The sequence below is a fragment of the Pseudophryne corroboree genome, chromosome 1, assembly GCF_028390025.1.
Source record: "Pseudophryne corroboree isolate aPseCor3 chromosome 1, aPseCor3.hap2, whole genome shotgun sequence".
In the NCBI taxonomy this organism is placed as follows: domain Eukaryota; kingdom Metazoa; phylum Chordata; class Amphibia; order Anura; family Myobatrachidae; genus Pseudophryne; species Pseudophryne corroboree.
In genome coordinates, this window is record NC_086444.1 from 1049606485 (window position 1) to 1049617885 (window position 11401).

An 11401-nucleotide genomic window follows, 5' to 3' on the forward strand; every position below is an offset into this window, starting at 1 on the left:
CCCCTTCCGACCAATTCTAGTCAGAAACTGACGTCTTTCCGACAAGACGGCAGTTTCCGACTCTAATTGAATATACCCCTATGGATTATACAGAAAGAAAATCATAGAAACATTCCACAAAAAAATGTTAAGACAAATGCTACTTTTCGCCTCTGTTATAGAACATCCCTTTGTGTTTCATCCTACCATGTCAACTAACTAAAATCACGTTAATGCCTTTTAAACATTAACATTTCTCATGAATACAAATAAAAGCAACGTTCCTTTACAACACGTACGTGGTAGTATTATAGGCAAAAAGATCTGACAACATAGGTAAACAAAACAGAATGATCAATTCAAATAATAGAGGCTAAAAGCAGCGGAAAGAGATATATAATGGATATACGCAATTGAACAGAAAATACATGACAGTCCCAAAAATCTATAAATCTTGCTTTAAAGTTATTTGTTTGAGAATAAAATATGAGGAAAGAAATAGGATTTTTGCCATTTCTTAATATGAATACACAATAGCTTAGAAATATGTCAGATTTGCTGGAGACAAGTATGTGTTTTCATTGAGGCTACCGGGAAGGAGTGAGTTTTAAAAGCCAAAATGCCTTATGTTGGCACAATATACTATACAGTCTTTCATTTTATTACATAAAATTTTGTCAGGACATACAAAATTTTATGTAATAAAAGAAAACGTTGACCTTTCTATGGATTGGAGTGTCCTGCTAAAATGAGGTGAACCAGTATATAACCTGCATACAGATTACAAGACCTGTGAGTGCCGCAGCCTTTCACTGACACACATTATATATATATATATATATATATATATATATACACACACATGCACACACACACACACACACACACACACACACACACACACACACACACACACATACACACATATACACAGTGGTCGAAGTGGGAAATTGAAGTGGGGATATGGAAATTGAAAGGGTATAGTGTCCACTCAAGGATGTACTGTTGCGCACGCCTCAGGTGTGCACGCCAAAAGACGGGCATTGCAAATCACAAGGGGCGTATCCTTAAGAGGCACTGGATGAGAGGGAGGACACTTGGTGGAGGAAGGACTGAGGGGAGCGGGGGCATTGGGTGAGAGGGGGGATGCAGGGTGGGAGGAGGACATATTGGGGAGAGGGACAGAGGAAGGGGGGGTGCTGGGTGGGAGAGGATGCAGGGTGGGAGAGGGACATATTGGGGATTGGGACACTGGGTGGGAGAGGATGCAGGGTGGGAGAGGGACATATTGGGGATTGGGACACTGGGTGGGAGAGGATGCAGGGTGGGAGAGGGACATATTGGGGATTGGGACACTGGATGGGAGAGGGTTGCAGGGTGGGAGAGGGGCACCAGGTGAGAGGGGGGATGCAGGCTGGGAGAAGGATATATTGGGGAGAGGGACAGAGGAAGGGGGGATGCTGGGTGGGAGAGAACGCAGGGTGAGAGGGGGGATGCAGGGTGAGAGGGGGTGCAGGGTGTAAGAGGACACAGGGGGAGGGGTGGTGCAGGGGGAGTGCAGGGTGGGAGATGACGCAGGGTGAGGGGGGTGCAGGGTGGGAGAGGATGCAGTGTGTGAGTAGGATATATTGGGTAGAGGGACAGAGGAAGAGGGGGGACGCATTATGAGAGAGGGGCACCAGGTGAGAGGGGTAATGCAGGGAGGGAGGAGGATATATTGGGGAGAGGGACAGAGAAAGAGGGGATTGCTGGGTGGGAGAGGACACAGGGTGAGAGGGGGTGCAGGGTGGAGAGGGACATATTGGGAATTGTAATTTAATATTAAAGCCTACCAGTCTGCTTAGGCAGGTACAGGGGTTCCGCCGGCAGCAGTGACGAGTGCAGGGTGCACCACACGTGGATGCCTGGTGAGGCTTCAGCAGCATTAGGGACAAGAACCGGGGACAACTTACATGAGCGCCTGGTGGCGATCCAGCGATAGCAGGGAAGGAGAGCCGGGTTCACCCTTGGTGGGCACTGGGCAGGTACGGGAGCAGCATCCTGTTAGTGCATCAGGCTGGCAACTTTCCCCGCCTCCTGCTGCACTCTTTTTAATTCAATTAAAAAAAACATCAGTGAAAACCAAGTCCCGGGATGCCATACTGCTGCATACCGGCCCACTTCGAGACGTGTGTGTGTGTGTGTGTGTTTTTGTTTGTTTGTTAGCTGAGCCAAGCAGGTTCCTGTGTGCACCTATAGAAGCTAATATATATATATATATATATATATATATATATATACAAACAAATATAGAAAACCACAGCACTCGCCACCCCAGAAGCGGGGTGCAGCGTCCGCACTCGCCACTCATAGGGTGGGGTGCATGCCGCCCATGGCCACCTACCCAAATACATACAAACAGGAAATTCAGCACTCACCATAGCAAGCTCACTTGTCCTCACAACATCAATAAATAAATGATGGGGGTTTAGTTAGTGAATTGGCCAATGCACGGAAGCCTGCAAACCGCTCGCCAAGGTACCCCACCTTCTTGCAGGTCCTACACTATCACAAAGTCTTAAAAATTTAAATTAATTAAATTAATTTTTAAGACTTTGTGATAGTGTAGGACCTGCAAGAAGGTGGGGTACCTTGGCGAGCGGTTTGCAGGCTTCCGTGCATTGGCCTATTCACTAATATATATATATATATATATATATCATAAAGAAATATCCATTCTTTTCTTTCCCTCCCACCTGCTCCAGCAGTGGCGCGTAGTCCTAGGCTCCTGGGTCCTGGGGTGTGCAGCAATGGCAGGGCAGGGCATGTCACACATTGAGTGGAGAGACTGACTGAGAGCGTGGGCGAGAGGACAGCGCAAGGAGGGTGGGAGGACAGCACAGGGCAGGCGGGGAGGAAGAGAGGGAGGCCGCGCGGTATGACATCGGAGCATGAGGTCAGGTGGGCTATGCGGCCAGCCACCAACCCACCTACCCACAGTCTGTGAGTCTTACCGGTGTAGCGGGAGGCGGTGTAACTTACAGCCCAGGCAGCGATGCGCAGCAGGTGATCCGATCATCGCTGTCTGTGTGCTGCTGTAGTAGTGTTGCTACAACAGCAGCACATAGACAGCGATGATCGGATCACAGGCGTGACGTCAGGGGGTACTGGACATTAGGGGGTGCCTGTGCGCATGCCTATGTCTACAGCCACAGTGATCCACATGTTTGGGACACTTTTATTAGAGAGTGCCCCAATCCTCAAGTGTTTCTTGATTTTTTTCAAAATTGCTAAAAACATTTAAATCATGGAATTTGGACTTGTCACATTGAGCCTTTACAGTATTATTAATATCTGGCCTGACTCATTGATGGACGCTATGGTGACTGCACCTGCGATCATGCACATAGATGATGTGCAAAATTATTTAACAAAACCCAGCAGCCCTGAAAAGTACACAGACACCCAGCGGAGCCATCGCAAAGGCACAGCAACTGCGTACACATTCCCAGCGCACAAACAAATTCTTTGATAATCGACAGCTCATTTAAGTGAGCGACCATGCAGCCAGCATGGCATCCTGAACCTAGACACCGGAGGCACACTACTTAAGTACAGATTCACAGGTGCAACCACGCCTGTGTTTTTGCCACTTATCAACGCCCACAAATGGTACCTTGCTGTCAATCACTCTGCATAAAGATAAATGCTGCAAGTGACATTGCTATTAGTGTTTGGTGCATGCGCTTAATTGCAAAAACATCGGTATATCTATGTTTGTCTATGTGAAAGTACCAAAGTTTTGACGGTATTCGATTTTAAGTGATAATTGAGTGGTATTTGGCTTTATATTCAATTTTACATTTCATTTTGCCTTTAGTAAATCACCAAATGCAAAATTGAATCCAAGATCATGCAAAAGCCAAAATTAATAATTAGTAAAAATATACCCTTTAATGTCTCTGGTACTTGACTATGGGGGTCATTCAGACCTGATCACTACTGTGCATTTTTGTACAGCAGCGATTGGGTCTGACCTGCGCATGTGCGGGCGCTGCAATGCAGAGGCGCGAGTTCCCACCAGCAATGGGGAGTGCCGGACTGCGACAGGATGGACAACGAAAGCGATCCCATCGGCGATTGCAAGAAGATGGACAGGAGTAGGCTGTTTGTGGGAGTCAACTGCCAATTTCCAGAGAGTGTGTGTGAAAACGCAGGCGTGTCCAGGCGTTTGAAGGGAGGTTTTCTGACGTCAGCTCCGACCCCGATCATCGCACTGGAAGAGTAAGTCCTGAGCTGTGCAGAGACTGCACAAACTTTTGTTTGTGCAGTTCTCTGTAAAAGCGATCGCACCCCTGCACAGCGACTACCCCCTCCCCCTGTAGGCAGCAACTACCTGAAAAAACGCACCCTAGCTATCAGGTCTGCATTATGCCCCATGACCAGAATGCGAATAAACATTTTGGGAATTCTTTGTTATCTGGAATCATATGTTTTCTATGTTGGGAAATCAATATTTTATCCACCTGTAAAACTACTTACATTATTATATGTATCTCATAGAAGCAGGTGATCATGCTGTATATAATAGATAGACAGTGTTGTTGAAGTAATTAGAATAATTATAATAAGAATAAAGGAAAAGTTTTTCTTTGGACTTCTTCATAAATGTCTCATCTACAGTATATTGGGTATCTTTGTAGCATCTGTTAATAACATTCATTGCTATAGAGTATAACATTCCATTCAGGGCCGGTTCTTGCCCTTTTGGCGCCCCGGGCGGGAAATAGGGGCATGGCTTCATACATGGGGCGTGGTCAGTTACGCCCCCTGTACAGTAGAGTAGCGCCACTGAAAAAGAAAAAAATAAATAAAATTAATACTTACAATCCTCGCTCCCGACCGCTACAGACCTCCGCCGACGCCGCTCCTCTCCTTGGATCTGGCATAGACAGACACTAGAGGTCAATTATGCCCCTAGCGTCTGTCAATCCCACAATGCTGTGCGGTGCGTGATGACGTCATCGCACACCGCACAGCAAAGGTCCTCTCCACGAAGGGAAACTAGACGCGTAGCGTCTAGTTCCTTTCACAGCGGGGAACCAGCGGGACCAACGGGGGACACAGCGGGCAGCGGGGGGCACAGCAGTGGCGGATCTTGCCATGGTGCGGCGCCCTCTGGATGGCGCCGGCACCCTCCGGAAGGCAGCGCCCCAGGCAAAAGTCCTGCTTGCCCGTGGCAAGATCCACTACTGATTCCATTGCACTGTATTGTAACAAGAGATCTATGATCTAAGTAGGGTTTAGTATACATGGTAAAGTTTATGTAATAGTTTACTAGGTGCAAATAGTTGCATAGGTTTATTCTGAGACTTGTCTATTGAAAGTTTCAGATCACAATACAAATGGGCTCATTTATCAATGAGTGATAAATTTCACTATGCGTGATAAATTTCACCAGCCAATCAGCTCCTAACTTTTGTTTTTCTAACACAGTCTGTAACATGGCAGTTAGGAGCTGATTGGCTGGTGCAATTTATCACTCACAGTGAAAATTGTCACTCAGTGATAAATAAGTGCAAAAATTTGTAACTTAAATCTCCTGATTATGATCATATCACCTGCTGCTTCATGAAATATGTAGTAAATTTTTTTAATAAATATGAATTCTTGCAATTAGGGTTTTTGTGTTTCTGGATGTATATGGCTAGCAGTGACATGCGGTGAGGTCATAGACTGAGGAGGCACTGATGGAGATATATATATATATAGGAAAATATATATATATATATATGAAACGCGTCAGGGTGGAAGAGAGAATATATACCCTTCATGTTATCATCTGACACTCATCAATGCCATGTGTTTGTGAAAGGGTCATCTCTTTTTTGCAATATGTGCTTTTAATAAATTGTGATTTTTTTACTTATTGATGTGGTCAATTGCATTGCTGGTTAAGTAAGGAAGTGATTATTAGCGCCATATGATTCATTCTATTGGACATATATATATATATATATATATATATATATGAGAAGGGAGGAGATGACGGTGTGTAGCGACCACAGTGTCAATAAATAAGGTAAAAAATTGCCAGTAATATTTAAAAAACTATTTATTACCATAAAATCAAAACATAAAGGAGACGCATAAAAATTGGGACAATAACATACACAGCTGAACTACAAGCCCCAAAATGAATATAAGAACAAATAAAAAGTTTCCTTATCTTAGAGAGGTAGGTAAAGGTCACCCAATGCGTTTCGTCTGATGAGGACCTGCTAGCCCCAAGGATGCTGAAGACAAACCAAGAGAGAGACCACACATGGCCCAAATGTGTGGGATCTTACAAATGCGGGCGATGCAACGTATGCAGGTATTTACATCCCAACAGGAAAACGTTTACTGATATGGAAAATAAAAAGGAATACAAAATCAAAGACCACATGAACTGCAATACCCAATCAGTTGTATACCTTCTGGAATGTGACTGCGGCAAACAATATATAGGGAAGACAAAGAGACCCTTGAAGCTAAGGATACAAGAACACATGAGAAACATTAAGAATAAAGTAGAGAGCCATGCTGTGTCTAAACATTTCATCCTTACGCATAACTCTAATCCGGAAGCTCTGACTTTTAAAGCCATCGAATTGGTGAAACCAGGAGACAGAGGAGGGGCTCTCGCTAACAAATTATCACGTCGCGAGATGTTTTGGATATTTCAACTGCAGACACTACAGCCGAAAGGATTCAATGACAATTATGAGATCGCCCCCTTTTTCTAAAATACGGTACTAAAACTCCTATATTGTTTTCCCCCCTGTCTTCCAACATCCCCCCATACACATTTCACTCCCCCCCCTCCCCCCCAAGTGCACATTTCACTCCCTCCCCCCTTCCCCCACCTGTTCACTACCTCCCCATACGTTGTCTTTCCGGATTAACCACCACTTCACATAAAGTAAAATAAGATTAAAATAATATCGCGGCTTGGAGTAATAACCTGGAAGGCGCAACGTCATTACAGTCAAACCACACTGGAAATGCCCAAACACGCCCGATCTTGGAAGCCAAGCAGCGTCGGGCCTGATCAGTACCAGTGAGGGGAACCACCTGGGAAGATCAGGTACTGTATAGAACAGGATCGAAGAGAGGCCTAAGAAAGGAGTACACTCCATATACTCCGCATCTATATAGTAACACTGAACACGTTATTAAGTTTATATATTCCTTTCAACACTGGACCTACAAGAGCACTGCCATTCGTACGTATATTATCTCACAACCACAGTTCCGTTATCATTTCAACTGTAAACACACCCACCCTAACACACTTCGTGTAAAGAACCCATTAATTTTTTGTTTATCTCTCACCTGAGGACTAATGTTATATCCAATTTCCACTACTCCCTTTAAGCATCAATATTCAGAAAAAATAACGTTTTTATATATTATTATATATTTATTATATATATTATATGTATCTCTTCACAAAATTGTTTACTGTATTTTACTGTACAAACGTCGATCTGCATACTACTACTATTTATATATTCTTTTATTAATCTAAAAAGAGCTATCCTCTTATTCTCACCACTTGCTGCTGAAGTAGGATTAAGTATATTAGGTGCCTTTTAGTAAGAATGATGTCTTTCTGATACTCTTATCTACTGTTTTTCTATATGGAACTGTTGCCATGGTGATCTGAAACACTGGAAAACTATCTCCATACATAATGGTCTACCAAAAAATTGCCGCCACACACTGAGGAGCTATGGACATAATCTTGCTGAAAATGGCCGCTGCTGTATAGACACTATAAATACAACCATCTTCCCTATAAATTGGAGCTACCAACCCATGTACAAGTATATAGATCACATGAGCGCATTGAATCGCCGTGGGCGCATGAGCAGAAGGAACCGGAAGTGGGGCGGAAGTGACGCGCGGCGTCCGCCGCAACCGGAAGTAGGGCAGGAATACCGCTGTTTTCATCTTATAAAGACTGAAAGTGTTTCTTTGACCTTCTGCACACTCGTTTATGCCTATTTCTACTTACATTCAATCCCTACCAACCTGAAAACACTGCTTCTATGTATATTTATATAGTTTTAAAGTATATGTTAGTTAACTAGATCACATGACTCCTAATGATGTCATTACCCTCCCATTAAGGGATATGGCTATAAATAGCTGCCCAGGTTCATTTTGTCCCTACCCTTTGAAGAAGTCTCATCAGACGAAACGCATTGGGTGACCTTTACCTACCTCACTCTAAGATAAGGAAACTTTTTATTTGTTCTTACAGGTATATTCATTTGGTGCTTTTAGTTCAGCTGTGTATATGTTATTGTCCCAATTTTTACGTGTCTCCTTTATGTTTTGATTTTATGGTAATAAATAGCTTTTTAAATATTACTGCCAATTTTTTACCTTATTTATTGACACCGTGGTCGCTACTCACCCTCATCTCCTCCCTTCTCCTACATTTTTTATCAGGGTTTTACCACCCCTGTATTTATTGAGGGTAACAGCAGACGCCCCATTAGCAGCATAGGGGAGTGTCATATTGACTAGCCATTCCCAAACAACATATCTGTTTTATCTCACATGTGGCACAGTATTAATCCTTGCTTTTATATCTGTTTCTGGTAACAATTTTTTATTGCGGCCTGGTGGAAGAGTATAAACCTACAGAATTTTGAGGAACATAGAACATACCAGTAAAAAATGTGTGGTGTAAAAAGATTTTTAATGAAAGTTTTACTGCAAATGAACCAACCCAACCATGTGATCTAGATGACCTATTCTGGGGAATAGAAAGACTCCTTACCAAAGAAGTCAAAACTTGGTGGGATATTAAGGGCCTAGAACACTAAATATCAGTGGATAGGGTTCCAAGGGGACTTAGACTACTTAAACAACCCACATTTGGCAAGCAGGAAGGGGCATTCATAGAAAAGTGGGACAAAATATTACACCTGTTCTATAGATCTTATGAAACTCCTTGTCGATGAAAAGAAAAAATTTCTCTCATCCATAGAGATGGAAATCAAGATTAAAGAAAGAGAGCTAGAATCTTTCAAAGACAAGGAGGACAACAAAGTCAATGAAAGAGTTCTAAATAAGAAGATGGAACACATAGAGGAAAAGGTTATTAAAGGGAAGGAAAATAAGTTTTTAAGGGACAAGAATGACTACGAGCAAGGGAGAGTGAAGAGTTGGAGCAGGTTCAGATCAAATGAACATTTTAATCAGAGGACGGACGGAGGAAATTGGAAAACGGTAACCACAAGGACAAACACTGTACAGAACAAAAATAGAGACACTCCAACTGGCAGTATCAAGACGTTTAACACATTCACGGCACTACAGAGATGTGGCTCAAATAGTGATCAGGATTTTTTTATCCCAGCAAACGGGCGCAAGACCAAAGAACCCCACAAGGTACTCAGTGAGAGAGGACATACAACATGCCTTGCCCCTAAAAAGGAGATTTACAGAAGAAGAGGAACCCGAGGAGGCAGGAGGGAGGGAAAACAAAAAAAGAACATTGCAGCAATAGTAACAAATCCAAGAGATAAAGTCATTTTTAATTTATCCCAACATAATTTAACAGAACCAGAAATATCCCTTTTAGACAAAGGACTATCCTTTGCACCAACAGGAGGTCTTAATAAGTTCGAGACATTTATCGATCTGAACAAATTTGTTAGGAAACTGACATTAAAAAGACACTTTCTAAAGAAAGAGGATGCAATCATAACGAACTATGAGAGCCACTCTAAATCAGGTCTTAAACCAACTTCTAAATACTACCCCCTTGAGTCCAAGGGAAGCAATATTAGCATGTTTTATGAATTAGTGAAGAAGGACCTGTGTGATATAGACGAAGAGAAGATAAAGGAGAAGAATACTACTAACAGAGAAAGTGAGGCCCTGAAAAACCTACAAAAGAATAAAGGAATTATTATAAAACAAGCTGACAAAGGGGGGTGTCTGGTCATCATGGATCGGGACAAGTACATCTTAGAGGTAGAGAGACTGCTATCAGATGGAAAATCTTATAAAAAGTTAACAGGAGACGCAAAGAATGAATATATTGAAGAACTAAGGACGCTCCTACTACATGGTCTAAGAACAGGGATCATTACTAAAGACGAGTATCAATTTTTAATGAGATCAGAGCCCACTACCCCCTATTTTTTACTTTCTACCCAAAATACATAAAAGCTTGGATAACCCACCCGGAAGACCAATTGTGGCGGGTATAGACTCACTTACCTCTAATTTATCGGAATATGCTGATGTCTTTTTAAAACTATACGTAAAGGATCTCCCATCATACCTTAAGGACACAACGTCAGTTCTTAACCTTCTATAAGATCTTGAATGGAAGGACTCATACATGTGGGTTACAATAGATGTTCAATCTCTCTACACATGTATTGAGCATGACAAGGGAGTGACGGCTTGCAAGGAATATCTGGACAACGATACTACATTAACAGATAACCATAAAGATTTTATTTGTGTCATGTATTTTATTCTTCATCATAATTATTTTAAGTTCTTGGATCAGTTTTACCTACAACAGTGTGGCACCGCATTGGGCACAATTTTTGCACCCAGTTTTGCAAACCTTTTTAGGGGCAGTTGGGAAAAAGTTTTTATATATGATCATCAAGCTTTTAACAGCAACATCATCTTTTATCGGAGGTACATAGATGACATTTTAATAATCTGGGATGGAGATATGGAATGTTTTAACCAATTTTATAAACCTATCAGTACCAATGTGATGAATCTCACTTTTACATTCAACACGAGTAGAGAACACATTGAGTTTCTGGATTTGGTTCTTACAGGACAGAATGGGAAAATTACAACAAAAAACTTCATTAAACAAGTGGATACCAATAGTTATCTCCACTACAAGAGTAATCACCTCAAAAGTTGGTAGAACAATATCCCCTTCTCCTAATTTAGCAGAATAAAAAGAAATTGCAGTAAACCAGAGGACTGCCAGATACAGCTGGAAATGTACAGGGACAGATTCAAATGGAAGGAATATCCGGATAGCATTCTGAAAGAAGCCATCACCAGAACCAATGAAGCTGACAGATCAAAGATGCTGGAATACAAAACAAGGGAGAAACCAAAAGACTCTACAGCATTTAAAACAACCTTTAACCGACACGAAAAATCCATCCGAGAATCTTTTAGGAACCATTGGAGAATTTTACTGATGGATCCTATCCTTAAAGAAATCCTCCCTCCTCATCCCGAAATAGTTTTTAAAAATCACAAAACTTGAAGGACCTGCTAGCCCCAAGTATGCTGAAGACAAACTAAGAGAAAGACCACACATGGCCCAAATGTGTGGGATCTTACAAATGCGGGCGATGCAACGTATGCAGGTATTTACATCCCAACAGGA

At 42.3% G+C, this 11401-nt stretch overlaps 1 pseudogene; it reads left to right on the forward strand.

The window, feature by feature from the left end:
- Positions 1-6980: 6980 nt before the first annotated feature.
- Positions 6981-7099, forward strand: LOC134948071 (5S ribosomal RNA; annotated as a pseudogene).
- Positions 7100-11401: the final 4302 nt, after the last annotated feature.